The sequence below is a fragment of the Acinonyx jubatus genome, chromosome A1 (genome assembly GCF_027475565.1).
Source record: "Acinonyx jubatus isolate Ajub_Pintada_27869175 chromosome A1, VMU_Ajub_asm_v1.0, whole genome shotgun sequence".
Classification (NCBI taxonomy): domain Eukaryota; kingdom Metazoa; phylum Chordata; class Mammalia; order Carnivora; family Felidae; genus Acinonyx; species Acinonyx jubatus.
In genome coordinates, this window is record NC_069380.1 from 80,397,262 (window position 1) to 80,417,539 (window position 20,278).

Sequence of the window (20,278 nt, forward strand, 5' to 3'; positions counted from 1 at the left end):
CCCGCAGCAGAGCACGCGCCCTGGCTTCTTCACCCCCTAAGGTCCCACAGGGGCCGAGGATGCCGGGGAACCGCACCGAACCGTGACTCCTCATTCCTGCCCAGCGCTCCCTGCATGCGGGGGACACGTGTGCACTGCTCGCCGAAGCTCGACCGAATTACAAGGCGCCGGGGGGCAGTTCTGAGCCCCACCGGACCTGCGCCAGCCATCCACAGTCACCAGCCAGCCACAGTCCGCTGACAGCGAGGTGTCAGCCCCCCGTCGTGCTGTGTGTGTGGACGTCGTGCACAGGATCTGGTGCGCAGCGGTTCTGGCCCCAGCACCTGCTGCCTGTGCTGACACCCCCAGCAGAGGGGGTGGGGATACGCTCAGTCGTCCGGGCCTCCAGGCCTCAGTCTCGCCTCCCAGTTAATTTCCTTGAGGGGCAGAAGTGCCCTGGGCTGAGAAAGGCCTGTGTGATCCCAGGGCAAGTATTAGGTGGGGCCTTAAGAGTACCTGCAAGGAAACAAAATATTAATCAATGAAAAGTGTAATTCTAAGACCCATGCCACTTGGGACCTTGCTGGGGATCTGCCGTTGATAAGCTTAGTGACCTTGGGGACGTCCCTCGACTTCTCTCATGTCCCCGCCAGTGAAGCGTGGAGGTCATAGCGGACCATCTCCCACAGGCCCTCCTTGTGTTGGAACGCTACAATCCTGTAGTTCTGTGCTCAATGCATTTCCTTGTGCAAACGCAAGTCCTGTTTCCCGGCCCCTCGAAGAGGGGTCAGAAGACAGAGATCCTGTCTCCAGGGTGAGCAGCTATCTCTCATCTGTGTCCGCCCAGCAAGCACAGTCAGGACACCGAAGTTCTTCGCGGGGGTGGGGTGGGGGGGGGAGTGGTGCCCTCTGGTTAACGACACCATCACTTCCCCAGTCTGGGAAGATTCATTAGATAATGTCTGTGAAGTACGTGAGGTCATCGAAGGAAATTGCTCTATGAATCCAAGATATTAAAAATAGAAGTGAAAGCAGAGACATTTAAACTCAAGGATAAAGATTTCCTGTGTGGCTCCATAAACCGTGGGCTCTGCGCGGAGCCCACGGCACTGCCGAAGGGAAGGGCAGCATCTGTGTGGGAGGCTGCAGAGGCCTGGGGTGGGAGGTCAGCACAGTGGGGAGATGTCAACCGTCCGTAGGGAGCCCCACCCACAGACTCGATAAACGGGGCCACACAGCCCGCGGCTCGGCCACCCCAACCGGGAGACGTGGTGACACAGAGCGGTGGACAGAGGCAGCCATGCGAAGTGGGGGACGGGGTCCTAACCCTTCCCCGACCTTGAGTAAGTCACCCCCCTCCCTGAGGCTCGTCTTATTGAGGATGGGTTGAGGGGCGCCTTTTAGGGGCGCCTGGCTGGCTCAGTTGGCTAAGGGTCTGACTCTCCATCTCGGTTCAGCTCATGATCTCACGGTTGTGAGTTCAAGCCCCACGTCGGGCTCTGTGCTGACAGTGCAGAGGCTGCCTGGGATTCTGCCTCCTCCTCTGCCCCTCCCCTGCTCACGCTCTGTCTCTATCCCTGTCTCTATCTCTCTCTCAAAATAAAAAAGTAAACATTAGAAAAAATAAAAATGAAATAAAGAATGGGTTGACCAGATAATTTCTTCGGTTCCTTTGAGTCTTGTGATGTGTTTGCAGCAACAATCTGCTCAAATCCCTGAAGCCTCTGGGGTCTGATTCCTCCCGCATGAGAGGCTGGGGCACATGGTGGCCAAGAACCTAGACCCTGGAGCAAGGGTGCCTTGGTTTGAATCTCAGTTCTGCCATTTTTAAATATTTTCCCTCCACATCTTATTGTGAAAAACTTTTAAAGTCAGGAAATCCGAATGAATTGCTCAGTGAACACCCATATACCCACCACCTAGATGCTGTGTAGTCAACACTTTATCTACACCTGCTCGTCTGTCTAATCCTCTGTCCATCAGTCTGTCGTGTTCTTTACAGATTTCAGAATAAGCTGCAAATGTCAGTGCACTTTTGCTTCCTCTCGGTCCTGCGGCGTTTTAGCCGTGAGATCTTGGGTCAGTCGGGCTCTTCGCCTGTTCCCCACCCATGAGACATGGCTGTATGTGGCCCGATCAGAATCGCCTTGTGGGGCAGTTAATGGACACAAAGCACTTGGGGACTGAGTGTTGGCCCTAAGTGTTGGCCCTCATTCCCGGAAAACGGAGACGTCACAGGACTCACAGCCTCGCTCCAGAGCAAGTCTCTACGCCAAGGTCTCTTCCCCAGAAGGACCAGAGTCATACACACGGCATCTCACAAGCAGGACACAAGATTATGGAGAAAACTTACGTGGGAGACTGTCCCTACGTGCCCAAGGAGCCCCGGGCAGGTGCAGGCGTGTCTGCTCTGGCCGTGCCGAGACTCGCCCTCCTCAGCCCCTGTGCAGCCGTGGACTGACGGCGCCTGGCCTGCAGCCTCCCGTCACGTTATCCGTGACACCATCTGTGTCACCTTTTATTCATTGAATAGTTTCAACTTAGAGGGAGTTAGAAAGAAAATAACCCAGTGCCCAGATCTAACTATTTGCAAAATGTCTTTATTCCCCTGCTCTGTTCTTGGACGTGGTGGAAATCACCCCAAACAACCCCGTTGAGCGACGGTGAAGAGTGAGGCTGTTCTCCCACAAAGGGAACACTTGTCACATACAGAACTTCAGGGCATCTGACGTCAGGCGTGAGTGCCTTCCGTTGTAGGACCCTCAGGGCTTACGCGTCCTATTTTGTTTGTGTCTCTCTTGCCTCTTTCAATCTAGGCCCATCTCCCCAAGGAGGCGGGCCAGTTTCCAGGTAGAAAACCCCACATTCTGCATTTGTCTGATTGTTCCCTTCGGGGACGGGTGCTTTGCCTCCTTCTCCTGCATTTCCTGCAAACTGGAAGCATCGGTTCGTTTTAATTTCCGGGGTTGGGTGTGAGAACATGTGGTTATTTTTATTTTCTGATACCTGACGATTTTCTCCTTCCTCTTCCTGAGGAAATTCAGGTGAGAACAGACAATGGCAGACGGCAGGTGGATGGAGACACGTCTATTAACCCCTCCCCCTGCAAGAGTTGCTGAAGTCACGTGCTGCCCCTGGTTTTCTCCGGGGCGGATCTGCCTCTCACTGCGGGGACTGCGGCCTCGGTGATCCCACCCGAAGTTTGTCCCGCCGCAATTCCGGAGCCCCTGGCCTCGTCGCGGGGTCACATGGTGTCTGCGATCCAGTTCCGGTTGGAGAGGAAGCCCAAACGGTAATAAACTCGACACCGATTTCATTTTCGGGTAGAAAAGAATATTCCTGCAACTTTTCTCTTCCGTAAAAGGCGTTTTTTTCCTTTTGTCTATAGCTTCTTTTACAATGCTGATTCTGCTTTCTCGTTCTTCCCTGCCTCTCGACCCTGAAAACCCACAGAAGGGGACAGTTCATGTGGCCTGAGATCCCAAGTCTCTGCCTGGGCAGCAGCCCCGCCCCTCCTGCAAATCATTTACCGGGAAATTGGATTGAACTTTATCCAGAGTACCTTAATGTCCCTTGATGTGTCCTGTTTCACAACTGGACACATGTTCTTGCGTTTACAAGGAAGTCAGTAAACTGAACGGTACTTTTATGGAAATTTCGAATTTGCCTGTCATTGACACACTTTCCCTTGCACAAGGCTAAAACACAAATACGTTCTTCATTTAAAAATAAAGAGCGATCCTATTTAAAATTAGTAAAAAGTGACCCTCTGTAGGCCTGCAGTCTAACCGGTATGGCCGTGAAGGGAAGCTGTCCCGGAGTGTGACGGGGGCTTGTATCCGTGGGCTCACGGGGTCCAGGGCCCCCAGGGCCCAGACCAGATGCCGCCCACCTCCCCGGGTCAGCAGGCAGCATGGTTCCCAGAAACGGGGAATCAATCGTAGGACAGCCACACCATCCAAGGCAGAAGTCAATCAAACGACATTTCTTTTCTGGACTCCTGCCGTGCTGTCATTGTCCCCTAACCCACAGGCTCCAGGGTCACACCCCTGAGAGCGGGGTCGTTTTCCTCCCCAAGCTGTGTCCCTGGTTCCGACCACGCATCCAGCCCCGGGGATCCCATCTCTGATCTCTGATGTCAGGCTGGAAGTTGTGGTGGCCGCATGGGGTGGAGTACTGTCCCCCAAAGTCATGTCCGCCTGAGCCTGTGAACGTGACTTTATTTGGAGATAGGCTCTTTGCAGACACAATCAAGTCACGATGAGGCCACACCTGCCTGGGGTGGGTCCTCACCCATGGTGACTGGTGTCCTTTGAGAGGGAGGGAAGTCAACACACACGTGAAAGGTGAAGCCACGTGAGGATGGAGGCAGAGACCGCAGGGCTGTGGCCACAGGTCCAGGACCATCGCAGGAACCGGAGGGGCCGGGAAGGACTCTCCCGTGGAGCTTCCGAGGGGCTGTGGCCCTTCAGACCCTTTGTGTTTGCCTCCTGGTCTCCAGACTGGGAAGAGCGCCCTCCCAGGCTCTCTCTGCAATGGCAGGACACTCCAGGAGGCACCAATGACCGCTCTGGGGTGAAGCGCAGGGAGGGAGGTGAAGGGAGGCCGGGCTCCCTGGGGCTGCGTGCACATCACACCCCCCCCCCCACCCCCAGCCAATAAGGACAGCCGATGGCTCTTCTGAGCTACTGTGTAAAAGATCCACGTCAAAATGTGAAAGAAAGTGTAACTTTTTATTTCCAAGTAGAGTTCACACGCACAAGCCTGATCCGCTCACTCGTCCTCCCCTCCCCCGCTCCCACCCGGCAGAGGCTTGGCCTGGGGAGGGGGCAAATCCATTCAATAACTCAGAAAATAATTCAAAAGCTTTTAAAAGGATGAAAGTTAAAGGTGTAGGACTTTTTGTATTTTGGTTTTTAGGCCAAGTAAAAACTGCGCTCGCGTGAAAGCGGCCGAGAAAAGCCTCACACGCAGGCAGCCATGGCACCCCATGTCGCCCAGTAACACGGACACCGGACACCGGCCTGGGCCTCCTGGGGCCTCCTGGGCGGGGGCGGTGGGGGGGGCTTACAGGAAGCTGGCCAGGCTCTTTGAGGTTAACTTCTGGGTTTCTTCAGTCCTCAACAAAGACCTCATCACGCCTTTCTCCTCGGCGAATTGTTTACTTAAGATGAATTTGCAAATGAAAAGGCAGAAAAGAAAAGAGCAGTGAGAAGTGTCTCTTAACCTTCCTTTGAAGGAGAGAGCTTTCCAATGTCACCTACCAGACCCCAAAATCTGCCTCCGGGACACAGTCCTTCCGCGGTGTGACCGAAAGGCGCAGGCCGCAGCGTGCGGTAACCTGGAACATACATTTCCTAATGACCTACGGTTTGGGGTTGAATTAAATATTGAAGCAAGCTCCAGAAATACCTACAAGGAAACACACCAGCAATATTATATCGATTGTGTTAGACTGTTTAATAATTAATCCGCTCACCTCGGGTCTGAATGTCGTCCTGTTTCTCCCTCGGCTCCACAAGCACCTGCGGAAGGGCTGCGGCTCGCGGGGCCTCGTGTGCTGTGGGAGGAGGTTGAAGACACTGACCGGCTGTGTCTCCATCTCATGCCAACCAAGGCAAGACGCCTTAAGCACACTCCTTCTTAGGGGAAAAGGGACTCCATTCGTTCTCTCCTCAGCAGGACACCCATCCCGGGATCATTCTAGAGTCTGTCAGGTCGAGCCTCGCAGGATCGCTACGTGAATATCTAGAAGGGCACTGGTGAGATTGGGGCTGACCTCGTAAGTCTTGCCAGTGTTTGAACGTCATTCGAGGGCCGTGAGCTCAGCTCGGAGGCCATTTGTACGATAACACCCCCTCCGGCCCCCCCCCCCCCCGCCCAGCATGGCCCCCACGAGTGCTCAACCAGAAATGCTGGCTTGTCTGCGTGTTTCTGCCTCTTCAGAGACGCCCACGCAGAACATCACCCTGAGTGTGAACCCAAAGCCATCGGCGGGGCAGATGAGGCCCATGGCGCCTGCTCACCCGCCCTGAGCTCCTGACCAAGGCTCCCATGGGGCCCCATCAAGTTACCCACTCAGCAGCCGCTTTGGCAAAAACAACCTTGGGGAAAGTGTTTGCCAACAGGAAGAACTCCGGGTCACCTGCTGGGTGTTTGGTCTTGTCTCCACCATTGGCAAGGAGATGGGGACTTCCTCATTCCATCCGGGGGCGGGCAGGACCGCTGTCCTTTCCTGCTTCTCTGTTGGGTGTCAGAACAAACCCAGCAGCAGGGCGCCTCCGCCTCAGGAGGGACCAGGCGGCCCCCCACTGTGGCTCCCACGGGGATTCCACACACTCAGCACAGGTGCGGGGCCTGGGGGGGCTGGTACCCCCTCGAGGGGGGATTAGGCTAATCCAGTGCTGGGAAAGGGTGACAGGGGATATGGGGTGCTGAGGGGGGCCGTGAGGGCCTCACGAGGAGCGGCGTCCATGAGGAACGGAGGAAGGCCAAGGGGCACACTACCCTCCGCTCTGGGTCCACGTCTCCAGATGCCCCAGCTGCGGGATTATGTGGCACCCGGTGCCTGGTGCATCGGGGCTCAGCAGGTGGAACAAGGAGCACAGCGGGCATCAGGCAGGAGACACAGGAAAGGCACGCTTCATGCTTCACCCTTCTCCCTTGTTCATCCGTCTGTCCTCGCATCCACCCAGCGAGTCTCTCTCAGGCGATGGCCCAGAGTTGAGCGCTGGGTCAGCCCCAGGGCCGGGGAAGCACGTGCCATCAAGGCCCTTAGAGTGGCCCCTAGACCGTCCTCGAGGTCTGCTGGAGCCCCTCGGAAACAGCACGGACACTTCCAGTTCTGTGTGGCAGCCTCATTGTCTGCAACGGAAGAGAACCCAAGACGCAGGCGGTGTGTGAAGCTCGCCGGGTCTGGGATCGGAGCGGCGACGGACTGGCCACGGAACCTCTGAGCTCCTCCACGCTGCCGCCATCCTGGGAGAGGTTGTGCGTGGGCCAGCAAGGTGCGCTCTGTGGGCAGCCATCCTCTGCTCCGGTCTGTGGCACTCTGGGCTGGAGGGGAGGTCACCACCACCGCGGACACCCAGCAGCCCCGGCAAAACCCCGTGGTCGCCGCCTCCCCCCCCCCCCCGCCCACCTCACGGAGAAAATGAGCGACATGGCCGTGGGGCTCCATCCAGCTGGCGACCCAGGCAGATCATGCTGTCCGAGTCTTGGGGCCACGCCCACCCTTGCACCACCCCCTCCCCACAAACAGACCACATATCAAGCTCATTAATGAGAAACTTTCTTACATGAAGCAGAAATTTGACGCTATTTCTCCTGGGTAGTGTGTCCTCTCACTCGTCGCTGACAAAGTCCCGTCCCAAGTGCCCCAAACTCTCCCTTGGTTGTGAAACATTGACCTCTGTGCCCATCTTCTACACCCCATCCAGCCAAACAGAGTCCCACTGACTCCTTGTGACCGTCCATTGTGCCTCAAGACTGTCCCTCAAGTCCCAGCCCACAGCAAGATTATGGGGAATATTTAGGGGCACCTGGTGGTTCTGTTGGGTTGGGCATCTGACTCTTGATTTCGGCTCAGGTCATGATCTCACGGTTTGTGGGATCGAGCCCTGCGTTGGACTCTGTGCTGACAGCTCAGAGCCTGCTTGGGACTCTCTTCCCCTCTCTCTCTGCTCCTCCCCCCACTGGCTCTCTCTCTCTCTCTCTCTCTCTCTCTCAAAATAAATAAACACACATTAAAAAAATATTATGGGGAATATGTCAAGTAACGAAAGCAAGCAAGAAAGCAAAAACGTCCAAGGTAGAGTACTTACTGCTAAGGAAAGAGTTTCTCCGTAATGTCATCAGGTCACACTCTCTAGACTGCTGAGGCTCTTCCCACAGTCTTGCCTCAGTCTCCCCATTTAAAAGAAGAAGAGTGGGGCTGATAACCTCTAGTTCTATCTGGATCCGGAGCAACCAGGGTCCCACATGGGAGAAACACCACTTACACGGAGAGACACGCAGAGGCCACGGCTTCCCAAACTGCACCGTGGGGCCACCTGAGGATTCATGTTAAAATAACCTATGCTCAGTCACCTGGAAAGATGTGCCAGGTCCCAAGAGGGTGGCGGGGGGCTGCCCCATTCAGTGGAGTGCAGAGCCTTGATTTTCGACTAAGCATTTAACTCTTTGCTCAGCACGGGTGAGCCTCTGAGGGTTCATGGTCTCTACTCAGAGTGAACGCCTTTCCCCCTTTTCCTTCTACCTAAGTCACATGCTGGACAGCAGAACTCCTCGCATTTTGTTGTCGTTTTCTTGTTTGTCTGGGGCTGAAATTTGGGAGAAATGGCTGGTTTAGAGCTTTGCAGTGGGGAACAGACCTGCTCTGGGCAACGTCACAGCCCCATGCCTGGCAAATAAATCAGAAGGTGTTTCTCTAAAAGCTTTGAAATTTGAAGGACAATTCAAGATAAAACTCAGAGAAAAAGCAGTAACTCCTCGAATTACCTTTGGTCAACATGCCGAGCACTTCAGAGTGGCCACTCAGGTCTTATGAGGAAGGAGTGAGTGGCCCTCGGAGGGGAGTGGGGTGTTAGTTTTCCCACTTGGTGCAAGAGAAGTGGAAAGCCAGCGATGTGGGGTGATACGTGCGGGGGACCCTATGGGTCCCAGGCTGGAGTCGGGATTCAATCGCAAGCTCCCCGAGCCCTGTCCACAGAGGCCCCGGGACGTCGGTGTCACGAGATGTGACTCCCCAGGACTCAACCTGCCACACGGCACTCTTGCCAACCCGTCTCTGAGCGCTGGTCAGGTGGACGGGGTCTGGCAGCAGCTATTGGCATCTTGCCGTCAGAACCTTAAACAACCCCCAGCGTCACGACACCAGCCCTTGGAGTTCGCTGTCAGCAGCCTCTTCCCCCGTAAAACCCTGCCTCCTGCTGAAACGTCAGACCTTGTCAGGTACTTAAGGAGGCATGGCTATCGCAAAAGGAGAATCAGAAGAGTAGAAATGGACACAAAAACTGTTGCAAACACCCTCCTTGGTAGTCATGCCTTACTCATAAACGTACCTCATCAGCACTTAGACCACAAATTTTGTACTATAAGTGGAATTTCTAAAAGAGTCTAACTTACATTTTCTTACTTCAACCAGCTCTTTATGAATAATGCATCACTTACCGACGCTTATCAAGTCTGACTTGGAAAATGAGAGAGTAAATTTAGTCAAATGAAAGGAAAGGAAAAACTCTAAATCAGTTCAGTATTCAAGATCTCCAATAACAGCAAAATATGGCAAGCACTTAAAAAAAATAACTGACCAAGAAAAAGTCCTCTCCCGGTCACCTAGTACACGTAGAAGGACATGCCACCATTTATATAGAACTGCACCCAGTGACATTGGTTTGCTGTGTATGAAATGTCCCCTTATCCTCGGTCCTGGCCGACCCCAGGTGCTCTCAGGCCCCCTATGCTCTCTTGAGCCATCTGGTAAAATTCTGTAAGAGACAGCAGGGGGCTTTGAAGAGTCTGGCAGGGCTGCTTTAGACATTAAAGATCTGCAAAGACCCAGACCTTACGTGGGAAACACGAGAGCCCAGCTCCACCTGTCTGCCAGGAGACGGCACGGGGCGAGGCCACTGGCAGGTCCAGCCGCCGCTGTCACGAGAACCTCAGTCCCTAGTCACTCGGGAAGGAGGGGATGTGGACCAGCATCGGAAGATGGGGACAGGGGTGAAGAACAAAGAGGAAGGAGACTCCAGGCAGCACCAGCGTGTGCCCATTGGGAGCCACTTGCCCTCCCTGCCAGCAGAGAAGAGAGCCATCTGAATCACAAACGCTGGGTCCTTCCACGGAGGACACAGAGAGCTCGGGCCCAGGATGCGCCCCTGTGGCTGGAGGGGAAGAGAGAAAAAGAGAAAACCACAAGGAACAATGGAAGGAGGGAGGGAAGGGAAGTTTCAAACGGAAGTGTTTAAATTCATTTCAATTCTCTTACGTGGAACCAGTTCAAATTGTTTATGTTTAACCATACTCAACTCCATTTTTACAAACGTGGCCAGGGTCACGTGTCCAAGAAGCCAGCTGACAAATGTGCGCCATACAAGACTCTTACTTTCAGCGTTCCAGGTAAAAAGGATCTTTTTGTTAATATAAAGAAAACAGCCTAACAAATTTGGGCGTCTTGTGAGTAGTGACCAAACACAGCCAAATAGTTTCCCATATCGTGCTCCCGTGAGAAAACCAAAAAGCTGGATGTCAGTCTGTGAAAACAGGAGGTTCTGGCAGCAGAGTGGGAAACGTCTGATTCTGTATTTGCCACCTTTTCCTCTGCAAAGCCGCCCTGTGATCACCAGGACCTTAGACATGGTGTGATCTCAATGTGTCATGGGCTAGAATCATTTACAGATATTTACTGCCATTCTGTGTGTGCAAAACACTATTCTTTTCCCAGATGCCATTGCTACGCCCTTCATACGCGCCAGATAAGTACTTTCTAATCTCCTTCCTCAGACCTTCCTCACGAGAACCCCGTGAAAGATGTACGTATTCTCATGTCAACATGGGAAAACTCAAGGTTGCGGGTGGGTTTTATCAAAGTCAACTTAGCAACCTGGAGAGGATACAAAACTGCCAGACCCCCTTAAACAGCCGCCAACTAGGGGCGCCTGGGGGGCTCAGTGGGTTGAGCGACCGACTGCGGCTCAGGTCACCATCTCGCGGTTTGTGAGTTCGAGCCCCGCGTCGGGCTCTGTGCTAACAGCTCAGAGCCCAGAGCCTGCTTCAGATTCTGTGTCTCCCTCTCTCTCTGCCCCTCCGCAGCTCACGCTTTTTGTCTCTCTGTCTCTCAATAATAAATAAACGTTAAAACAAAACAAAACAAAAACAGCCGCCATCTGACCGGCCTCTCCGCGGCTCCGAGCAGGCAGATCCCTGCACACTCCTCGTGCACGAACGCACCAGCGGAGCAGAGGAAGCCAGCCTGTGCCAGGCCCTGGCCCCAGCTGTGTGCACCCAGTGGCCGGAGCCCCACGTCTCCCCGTGCGGGATGGAGAGGACTCCCCAAGCCTGTCTCTCAGGCACCGCGAGATTGTTCCTGTGACAGCACTTAATAAGCCCCGTGTAAACTCGAGCGAGGCATGCTTGTGGCTCTCAAGGTCTGAACTTGAGTGCATAGGGGAGCATCCCTGTACTGTACCAACTCCCAGAGGAAAGTTAATAGATGTATTTTAAACATGTTCCTGAAATCAAAGAGGTATTCCACACTTGTTCCAGTAAATTATTCTCAGAAGACCCAAGAATCCATGGCTGGGGAAATAGCTTCTTTGTTTCGGTACAAGTGCCATGTTTGGGGCCACACTGTGTGAATCAATGTATTTGTTGATTCGATGAGAGAACAGCATTACGCTTTTCTTTGTTGGGGCCCAAATTACGCACTCATTTTCTGCTTCTACCAACACCTGCTGTATGTCAGAGGGTCTGCTGTGGCCCCGCGGCCCCACAGCAGGCTGGGGACCGGAGACAGCTCTCCCCTGGCTTCCCCCTGAGACTGTGGGGTTCCCACAAAGGGAAAGCCTTCCCTGAGGGGGCGCTCCCCCCACCCCACCTCCCGCCCTGCATCCGACGGGAGGCCTTTTAGCACCGGGACAAGCAGGCCCTGCGCTGTTAGGAAAAAACAGGGCTGCTGCCCAGGTAGTGAGTGACAAAGGCCAAAGACATGACTCTGACCAGGAGACACAGCGGGAGCAGGGGAAGGACAGGGGACAGGCCTTAGGTTTGGAGGGGAGTCTGCCCGCCAGTAACCTAGACAGATAAGATGGCTCAACCCATGTGCCCGCTTGCCTCACACTGAGGGCACTCCCAGGGGTCGGACGCTATGCCGCACCAGGAAAGTCCCAGGAAGCCAGGCCAACTGGCCCCCCAGGGTTCCAACCCCCGTGACCCTCAGTCCTGGAGTCACAGCCCCAGGGCTCTGGACTCACTGCACCCGCAAGAACCTGTGGTCAACCACAGTCCCTCCTCCCTGCGTCCTACTGTGCCATCCCTCCAATGGCGGGGCAGTGACTTCCAGTCCTCTCCTGTGGGCTGAGATTGCCAGTGCTGCCCCGCTGGGGTCAGCCCCAGACCCTGCTGCTGTTCAAGTAGTGACAGCAGTAAGCGCTTCTTGGAATGTGCATTAGCGGGGCTCCAACACCCACCAAACCTCACTATTGACCTATCGGAGCCGGCGTGATTGGAGTTCCCAGGCTTGTGTGTGGAGGTCTGATCTCCGTGTTGAATAATTTAGGACTCTGGCAAGCAACTTCGGACGTTACATTTGCCAACGTCGGGGTGCTGAGTTTTTGAGTTTTTTTCTCTGAAACTTTGGTTTGAAAGAATAAAGTCAAAAGGGATAAGCTTTCAGGCTGTCTTCTCCCTTCCATTAATGGGTTTCCTTCAGGTGGCATGATGGAAATGGCTCGGAGTTAGTGGATATAAAGTTGAAATTTGATACATGTTGCCATATTGGAAAGAAAGAGAAAGAGAGGAAGGGAGAGAGAAGCGGGGGGAGGGAAGAAAACACAGGCACAGAGCTTTGTGTTATATATTATGTGCACACGGAATTGCCCCCCAGCACAGGACAGAAATGTGGAGTTATTGGGGCCCTGGATGTATGTCACACTTGGAAACAAGTGAAAACATGACGTGACTTGTATTTAGCTGACATTTTGTCTGAAAGTGACCACATGTGTGACAGAGGAAAAAGAGGCAACATTGAGGAGTGCTTATAATCTGTCCTCTCTTTTATCCCTGTCCCCCACCCCCTACATCCTGGACCCCACCCTGCGCCTGCCCCCACCCCTGCTGTCTCCCCCCACGTCTCGGATAGCCCCTTGCCCCCACCCCTGCCCCTCACCTCTGCTCCCATCCCGGGCATCCCACATACACCCACCCCGTGTCCTGGCCCCCCCACCCCTTCCCCCACCCCTGCCGTCCCCTCCACATCCCAGTCACCTGCCCCCACCCCTGCCATTCGCCCCCCCCCCCACTTTCTGGACAACACCCTGCCCCCACCCCTGTTCCCAACCCAGCTGTCCCACACCCACCCCCCCATGTCCCAGCCCCCCCTGCTCCCCCCGCTGTCCCCCACCCACATCTGCACAGCCCCCTGCCCCCACCCCTGCCATCTCCTCCCACTGCCCCCACCCCTGCCCAGCCCCGGGAGCAGCACAGGACACTCCAGAGAAGGCTCTGTGCTGGAGTGATGTCTCCATATTTCGGAGCAGCACCTGTGTCCAATGCCATCGCCACTGTCCTGAAATGAGACTCACATGTGATGTGAGCCACCTGTACACACGACTTTTTAGAAATCTACGTGGTCCCCAAATTGCTACTCAAAGAAATATACAAGAGAAAACAAGAGTCATTGAAAATAAAAGAATACAAGGCTGCCTGGGCAGCGCAGTTGGTTGAGTGTCTGACTTCGCTCAGGTCCTGATCCTACGGTTTGTGAGTTCGAGCCCCGAGTCAGCACAGAGCCTGCTTCGGAATCTCTGTGTCCCCCTCTCTCTACCCCTCCCACTCACACTCTCTGTCTCTCAAAAATAAAACTAAAAAAAAATTTTAAATAAAAGAATACACATTTAAATATGTAAATTCTCAGACATGATTACAGTAGGAAACATAATAAACCAGTCAGATGCTCAGACTTTGCTATATTAGTCTTGCTTTTTAATTTTTTTTTTCAACGTTTATTTTATTTTTGGGACAGAGAGAGACAGAGCATAAACGGGGGAGGGGCAGAGAGAGAGGGAGACACAGAATCGGAAACAGGCTCCAGGCTCCGAGCCATCAGCCCAGAGCCCAACACGGGGCTCGAACTCACGGACCGCGAGATCGTGACCTGGCTGAAGTCGGACGCTTAACCGACTGCGCCACCCAGGCGCCCCTAGTCTTGCTTTTTAAAAGTAAGTTCAGAAGCGACATCATACAGCTCAGGGGAAATGACAAACTGCAGTGCTAATTGTCACCAGTGTCCATAATTCTTGGTGATGTTACATGTGCCGCCTTGACTGTAATTTTGCTGGAGGCTTCTGCTGGGCCTCTGACGTGGCGTGCTGCAGGGAAGGGAAGCAGCCCACATGCCACTTGGGTCCCTGAGTGCCCTCCTACCTCGGAGATCACCGTAAGCCGGGGTTTCTCAGCCTCAACACTACTGGCATTTCGGACCGGGTAATGTTTTGCTGTGGGGGCTGCACTGTGCATCTTAGGGCATTTGGGGGCACACCCCAAGCCAGGAGCGCCCTATCCCCGGTCACGAGGATTGGAAATGTCTCCAGGTATTGTCAGATGTCCCCTGGCAGAAAGACAGGGCCCCAGGTGACAACCACTGATGTGAGCTACATACTGTCCTCTCGAGGTCTCTGCTTAATGCATTTAGTGATTTTCTAAAACAGGATATGCCAGCAGGAGCCTGACTTCCCGCAGAGAACAGAGCCTGATATTGTCCTAGTGAGAACGTGAAAGTTTTCAAGAAATCTGACCCAGGAAAACCGCTTACGTTTCTTCCTTTATTCCAGTTAAGCTCGGTCATTGTTTTGTGTATGAGTTTAGCCAATATTACTTTACCTATTAGCTATTCTGTATGGTTTTTTCTTCCCCCAACCCAGGAGCACCTTTGAAAAGTAACCACACCATACCTTTTTGAAGCTTGGAGGATGCTCAAAATCAGGTTTGATCAATACCATCATAATGAAGATTAAAGTGTGATTTTTGGTTCCTTAAGAAACTATTATAACAATTTATCATAGCTGGTCAGGTAGTCAATATAAACAAAACTCACTGAAGAAAAATAATCACTAGCTTATGTAATACAAATTTAATTGATTTACTTCTATTATTAAAAAACTAATGGATAATTTGTCAGAGTTAAATATTTATAGCTCCAATTTAAAAATTTGATCTCTACTTTTTGTACCCTAAAACTAAGCCAGTGGATGTACTTAATGCTGTCTCAGATTATACCAGAATGACACCACATATCAGCTGGTAAAATATGTTTCTAGGCTTGCATTTTTCTTTTCTTTTCTTTTTAATGTTTATTTTTGAGAGACAGAAAAAGACAGAGCATGAGTTGGGGAGGGGCAGAGAGAGAGGGAGACAGATTCCGAAGCAGGCTCCAGGCCCTGAGCTGTCAGCACAGAGCCTGATGCGGGGCTCGAACTCACAAACTGTGAGATCATGACCTGAACTGAAGTCGGACGCTGAACCAAGTCACCCAGGCACCCACCCCACTGCTTTGGAATTTTAAACTTAATTCGCATCTATGCATCCTTCTAGTTTATTCAAAAATACCTTACACTAACTCAGTTTGTAAATTAAGTAGGAATTTAATTATGCGAAGTTGAAGCTGCATTAAAGGAGAGGCTGGTGAAGGGTTATTTATGAAGTCCCTTCCACAGGGACATTGCATAGACATTTCTCACATGCATAGGCATTTCTCACAGCCACCTTATCTTTACGTATTTCCCCACTTTACAGGAAGGAAGCTGTGGCTCGAGGAAGTAAAGTAACTCGCCCCCCGACCCACAGACAACATCTACAACAAACCAAGTGACAAGGTCTTTCGCCAACCTGCAAAATGTGAGCAGGTGAAAATAAATCCCCAACAACTAGAAAACTCACAAGGTATCACTATCTGCATTTCAAACAACGAGGGAAGGAAGTGGGACACTGATGGCCTTGAACACAGGCCCAAAGTGGCCGTGGTCCTGACCTAGAGGCCCAGTGAGGCAGACAGCAGAAGTCCAGAGTGGCATGGGACCTGCGCATTCTAGTTCTGGGGCCCCTGAGAGGTGATGTCGCTGAATCTGGACGTCAGGTCTGAGCCACCAAGCAGTGCCCTCCCCGAGCCAAGCTCTGCGCTGAGGCAGGAGAGGATTCAAAGGATAGGGACACGGGGCAAAGGAAAGGACGTCCAGTGGGAGAAAGGAGAGAAGACCAAGAGGCCACACACAGCGGTCAGGGGTTCGCTTCACGAGCACGAGACAATCAATAGCAGACAGACCTTCCTGCTGACAAATCAGATAACCTAGATGAGCTCAGCCCTAGAAAAACAAACTACTGAAAATGATTCAAGAAGGGACAGAAAATCTGAATATACTTAGGACAGTTAAAGAGATTTAATTAGTCATTAAAACCTTTTCTGCAAAGAAAGGCTCAGGCTCAAATGGCTTCGCTGGTGAGTTCAACCAAACGTCTAAAGACGAATCAATACCAGACCTTCACAAACTCTTCCTAAAAAAACAGAGAGAGACACTTCCTAACTCCTTCCATGAAGCCAATATGACTCTGACACCAAAGCCAGCTAAGGCTGTGATCACACGAAAACTACAAACCAGAGGCGTATCGATCCTTATGCAAGAATCCTCAACTAAAGACCAGCCAACCAAACCCAGCAACGTACAGGAAGGATCATGTACTGTGACGAGTGGGGCATATGCCAAGAATGTAGAGTGATTCAATGTACAAAAATCAATGTAATACAGCACTTTATTTTTTAAGACTTTTTTTTTTAAGTTTATTCATTTATTTAAAGAGTGGGGAAGGAGCAGAGAAAGAGAATTCTAAGCAGGTTCCGCACTGTCAGTGCAGAGCCTGATGCAGGGCTTAAATTCACCAACTGTGAGATCACGGCCTGAAGTCAAGAGTTGGACCCTCAACAGACTGAGTCCCCTGGGCATTGTCATACGGCACTGTAATATGGTAAAAGACAAAAACCACATGGCCATCTTAATTGACACAGAAAAGGCATTTGACCAAATCCAGTATCCTTTCATGATGGAAGGAAGGAAGGAAGGAAGGAAGGAAGGAAGGAAGGAAGGAAGGAAGGAAGGGGGAGGGAGAGAAGGGAAAGACGAGACAAGACAAGACAAGACAAGGCAAGACAAGGCAAGAAAAGAAAAGAGAAACAAACCAGGAATAGAAGGCAACTGCCTCTACTTGACAAAGGTCCCTGTGAAAACCTGCAGCTGACATCACCCCTGCAGGTGAAAGTCTGTCCTCTGTCCCCTGAGAGCAGAACAGGCAAGGACACTCTTGCCACTTGTGTTCAACCTAGTAGCATAGCTTCTAGCCCAGTAGCTGGCGAGCGTGTGCGCACACACACACACGCACACACACACATACACACACACACACACACACAAGAGGTATCCATATTGGAAAAGAAGAAGTAAAATTAACTCTGAAGTTTCTGAGGAACGACCCACATGGAGACAGGTGGATCACCATGCAGGATTGATCATTATTGAAGGCAGCTGATGGCTATCTTTTTCTCTAATTTTACATACGTTTAAAATTTTATATAATAAAGATTTTTTTTTTAAATCTCAACTGTCAGGGCACCTGGGTGGCTCAGTCAGTTAAGCATCTGACTCTCGGTTTTGGCTCAGGCCATGATCTCACGGTTTCATGGGTTCGAGCCCCGCGTCGGGCTCTGCACGGACATGGCGGATTCTCTCTTTCTTCCTCTTTCTCTGCCCCTTCCCTGATCACACTGACTGTCTCTCTCAAAATAAATCAATAAACTTAAAAAAAATCATAACCGTCATTACCATTGAAAGATATTTTTAAGTAATGATGAATATTCCTAGGAAGTTCAGGTGTTTATAAATCAGAGGGGGGGGATATTTGAAAAGGACACTTTTCCATTCTTCCTGAGCTAGTCCCAGGTGACAGTTCCATCATTAGGGTCTGAGGCTACTGAATAACTACACGAGTCAGAATCCAAGACTTCACATTTACTCCGAATCCGTCACAAGGAATCTTGTGGATACATTTATTGCTTTTGTTTTATTAAGAGAAAGTTCAGTAGTTCACACAGCAAACAGTTTGTGAAGATCAGTGTTACTTCCACGTTTTCCCAAGTCGCTGTCTCTCAGGAGACAGATTCTTCCCTCTACTTCTTATCTAACTAACCTGCAATTAACAGAATTGACTTTTTAGAACTTGGCTCACCGTCCTCAGGGCAGCTTCCTGGGTCCTTCCAGGCCAGGGTGACACATGGGACACTACACTCTCCTTTGGAAACTTTAACACAGGTTTTCACTGCATCTTTGTTTTGAAGATTAGGTGGCTGCTGTCATCTCCCCACTGGGCCACTTGATGAGCCCAGGGGCTGTGTGTGTCCTTACCTGATGTCAGCCCCAGGCCCCGGTGCAACGTCTGGCACACAGGGGTTCTGCATACGTGGTTGTCGAATGAATAAATGTGAGGACAGACGAACATATGGATAAACGAAATGATGCTGTTAGTTTCCAATGCCTGGTCATTATTTTAGATTTTATACTATAAAAACTTGGAATTTCACCTTTTTTAATAGCTTTTCAGTATCTTTAGCAAGAACATCAGATTCAGACATTTAAACATACTGCTTTGCTTTTACACCCATCTGTTTGTCGTCCTTATTCAGAATATGCCATAGGCTTTATCTTACCGATCTTTATCAGAGTAGAATTGCATTCAACCAAAACTATCGTCAGTGCCTGTTTTATATCATTGTATAATTTGTGTATTTATTTATCTATTGAATTGGTTCCTTACAAAAAGAAGCTTATTGGGACATTTGACAGAACCTTAAAAGAAAAACATTTTCATTTGTTGTATTTATTTTATTAAATTGATTTGAATTTAAGAGTTCTGTCTCAGAAAACCTCAAGTTTACCTCATCTATAGCATAAGGGTAAATCTACCAGAAAAAGTAAGAAGTGGTCCTGTCATTATGTAAGTGAGTACAAAAAGAGTAAAAATGCTTCATGATTAATGCATGTAGCTCTTAACATTCTAGCCATCTGTGCTTTATGTGGTCTGCCGGTTTGTTAATAATGCATTACTATTTGTTTCTATCCCAAATAAGTTGCGTGACAGGGAAAGACACCGAGTTTTTTTAAGACACCAAAATTGTAACCCACTTCATGAAATCTGAATTTCATGTCAGGTGTGGATAAACCTCCCCTCCCCTCTTCTTCTCTCCCACCCCCTCCCACCCCCTCCCAAGCCAACCCAACCCACCTGATCCCATCCCATCTCTGTCCCATCCCAAACCACTCTTGGGCCATGTCGGCCAATACTGTTTTCCAATGTACCTATTTCACCATGTTATTCATTTATTACCTTAGAATCCTTTAATTTCCTTGTTCTGTCCTGGCCACAAGCCCTGTATTCAGAGTAGATAGTGTGAGTACACTCTGGCCCATCTGATGCTGACATTATAGCTGCTGTCCATGTCAATAGCTGGGTGCCAAACATTTTGAATTTCTCTCCAGCTATATGACTTGGTAAATGTTGCCCCTAAAGGGTCCCTGTGCTGTGGGGAGGAGCGGAAACTTTATTTCCCCGAGGCCTGGTGGCAGGAAGTGAGGCAGAGAACTCTTTCCCGTCACTCCCTGCTGGAATGAGCAAACATGCAGGTTGGAGTCGTCAGAATCCAGAGCCTCTCTCTGGAATGAAGTGTGGTGCACATGCATGATAGGCATGCACACACGATTGATAGATGTGCACACACGACTGATAGGTGCGCACACATGATAGGCGTGTGCACACGATTAATAGGTGTGCACACATGATAGGTGCACACACACGACTGATAGGTGCACACACATGATTGATAAGCGTGCACACATGATAGATGCACACTCTATAGGTGCACACACGTGACAGGCATGTACACACATGGTAGATGCACACACATGATAGGTGTGCACACATGATAGGTGCACACACACGGTTGATAAGTGTGCACACATGATAGGTGTGCACGCACATGATAGGTGTACACACACAATAGGTCTGCACACAGCGTCTATTGTGGTGGCCCCATCTTCTAAAGACACCCCCCCATCCCCATAAGACCCTGCAATCCAGGGGCAGAAGTGATCTTCCAGTTGGGAAGTACCCGTGGGTGTGGGTCCCCTGACACTGTAGCATGAACTCCTTCCATGCTTGGTGCTCTGGGGTAATGGAAAATGAAAATATGGAAATAAGATTAGCTTCTGACCCAAGGGACCTACAGTTTAGTTTGGGAACCAAGGATAATGCATAGAATCACATTGTCCAGGGTCAAACAGAATACGGTGAAATAACAAACACACAACGGCACTGCTACAAGAGCTTCGCACATGTTAAGACAGGAACCTGTCAGCAGTCCATGAGGCAGGGATCGTCATTTTCCCATTTCACAGACGAGACCCAGGGAGCTCACACAACCTTCCACGGTCCTGAGTTAGCAAGCAGCAGACCGGGATTTGAATCCAGCAGTCTGGCTCCGGTG